Below are 2785 nucleotides of genomic sequence, written 5' to 3'. Positions count from 1 at the left end.
TAACACCAAATACGAGAGCCAATGCTTCTTTCTCGATCTGGGAATAATTTCGTTGCGCAGATGAGAGCAATTTGGACGCAAAGGCAATAGGGCGATCGTGCGAACCATCTTTGTGCGCAAGCACAGCACCGATCCCGAAATCCGATGCATCCACCATCAACAAAAGGGGCTTCCGGGGATCGAATGGCGTAAGGCAAGTATTGGAAAGCAACGCCGATTTCAACTGGCGAAAGGCGCGTTCGCATTCCGTCGTCCAGACGAACGGAACACCTTTACGGCGTAAGCGATGAAGCGGAGCTGAAATGGAAGAGGCGTGGCGCACATAGCGATGATAGTAATTAATTTTTCCCAGCACACTCTGTAGCTGCTTCAAATTCTGCGGCGAAGGCAAGTCTTGTATGGCACGGAGGTGCTCAGGACTGGGATGTATGCCCTGGGCATTGAGTACATGGCCCAGGTAGGGTAAGTCCCGAGCAAAAAACACGCATTTGTCCTTCCGCAAGCGTAGACCATTTTGTCGCAAGACCTGAAATAATGTTCTGAGATTGGCTAAATGTTCTTCTTCCGTCTTTCCGGAGATCAAAATATCGTCCAGATAGTTTGCTGCAGTAGGGACCGACGCACAAACAGTTTGGAGATATTGCTGAAACAATGCAGGGGCGAATGCACACCCGAATGGCAGTCGTTTGAATCGGTACAAACCAAGATGCGTGTTAACCACTAAAACGCGCTGGGATTCTTCGTCCACCGGTATTTGCAAGTACGCATCTGCTAGTCCCAACCTCGAAAAATATTTACCCGGGCACAGTTTGTCAAAAAGATCTTCCGGGCAGGGTAAAGCAAAAGTTGCAGTCACTAGTTGGGGATTTACTGTTGCCTTGAAGTCCACGTTAAGTCTCAAGTTTCCGGAAGGCTTTTGCAAAATTACTAAGGGTGATGCCCAGAGAGAAGCCTGCAGACGTTCAATTACACCTTGTGATTCCAAATCGTTTAACGTTCCGGCGACCTCATCACGCAATGCGTGGGGAACATTGCGCGCTCTGAAAAATTTCGGTTGCGCGTTGACTTTCAGTTCCAAATGTGCTTTATAGTTCTTAGCGCAATCAAGGCCCGGTGCAAAAAAGTCTGCAAACTCTTCACATAGACTAGAAACACTGTCTGAAGGCACAGTCTGGTTCACTGATAGGACCTGATTGACTATATACAAGTTAAACAACTGAAATAAATCTAAACCAAACAAGTTCACTGCAGAAGAAGAACGAAGGACGTACAATGACACAAGTTTTGTTTGTCCTTTGTATGTTGCAAGAAGGCTGCACTGTCCTAACACAGGGATTGCTTGTCCTGAATAACTACTGAGCTTAACATTTGCGGCACGCAACGGAGGTGTGCCCAGCTGTTTGTACGTGTCGTGATTGATCAGTGAAACTGCAGCTCCGGTATCGAGCTCGAATGGGATCACTTCGCCGTTAATGTCCAAATCTACAAAGAGTTTATTGTCCTGCTGACGACAAGAGCGACTGTCTCGTGCAATGTGAACTGACGCTGGTACAGAATCACTTGCGAGTTGATGGGATTTCCTGCGATGTCGACGCACACTACGTGTGGGACGGACACAGTCACTGTTAGAGAGAGTGGCACTGGGCGGAGTGGAATGAACTGCATGAATTTCCATGGGCGACGGTTCACGAGCCTGAGTATTCTTGGTTCGATTCCGATTCCGGCGCGAAGCAAAGGGCCTGGAATGGTTGTGAGTGTCCAATCGGAGCTTTTTCTGGTAAACACTTTGAACATGTCCTTTTTTATTACAGAAAAAGCAAATAGCCTGGCGTGATGGGCAATTCTCACGAGAATGTCTAGTAGCACACCGCGGGCATGATTTCACTGCAATTGCTTGCCGGCGCTGGACACGTGGCTGAGAGCCCGGCGGCGTTGGCGTGGCCGAGCGCGAGGACTGATTACTGTTCCGTGCAGCTCGGCCGGCGGGCCGGTTAACCTGACACACGTGTGGCGAAGTTTCAAATGATTCCTGAGTAAAGTCAAGTGTGTCCTGCCGATCCAATATGTCCATCACTTGTTGAAGGGAGGGATTGACTAGTTTCAAAATCTGTTCCCGTATACGACCATCAGAAACGTTCTGTGCAATTGCATCACATACCATAGTATCTGAATAAGGGAGTCCACATTGACACTCAAAAGCACAATCCCTAGTAAGGCCTTGCGAGGTTGCAACCCACTCCCTATTAGTCTGACCTGCCGTACATTTTGTACAAAAGAAGGTATACCTTTTCGCAACTACATTGACTGATTCTTTGAAATACACATCTAATGCAGACAAAATTTCTTCGTAGGACAGAGTTGCTACGTCGCGTCGGGGAAACAATTTGACTATCACACGGTACATGGTCACTCCGACGCAAGAAAGGAGAAATGGCTGCCGCTAATTACCTTGAATTCTGTAGGCGGCGAGATGGAATCCAAATTGGCGTGACCACTCCGTCCAACTTTCCAGTGCAGCATCAAAAGGACGAAAAGGTGGTGCAATTGCATGTTGCGGCTGCGTGAGCGGTAGAGCGGCGGATGCCGCATCGTTTTGCATTGCACGTTGACCCTAGACAAGCTGTCCAAGGGCATCCAATAAGGCCTGCGTCTGCTGATTCTGCAAGCGATAAAATTCTGACAGTACATCTGGAGATTGTGCCGAAGCCATGACACAAGTAAATCAGGGCAATATCAATACGAACCCAAAAATCCTCGTCGCCAACTTTTGTGGACTGGCAAGACA

The sequence above is a fragment of the Schistocerca piceifrons genome, chromosome 6 (genome assembly GCF_021461385.2).
Source record: "Schistocerca piceifrons isolate TAMUIC-IGC-003096 chromosome 6, iqSchPice1.1, whole genome shotgun sequence".
In the NCBI taxonomy this organism is placed as follows: domain Eukaryota; kingdom Metazoa; phylum Arthropoda; class Insecta; order Orthoptera; family Acrididae; genus Schistocerca; species Schistocerca piceifrons.
This window is presented reverse-complemented; position numbering follows the sequence as displayed.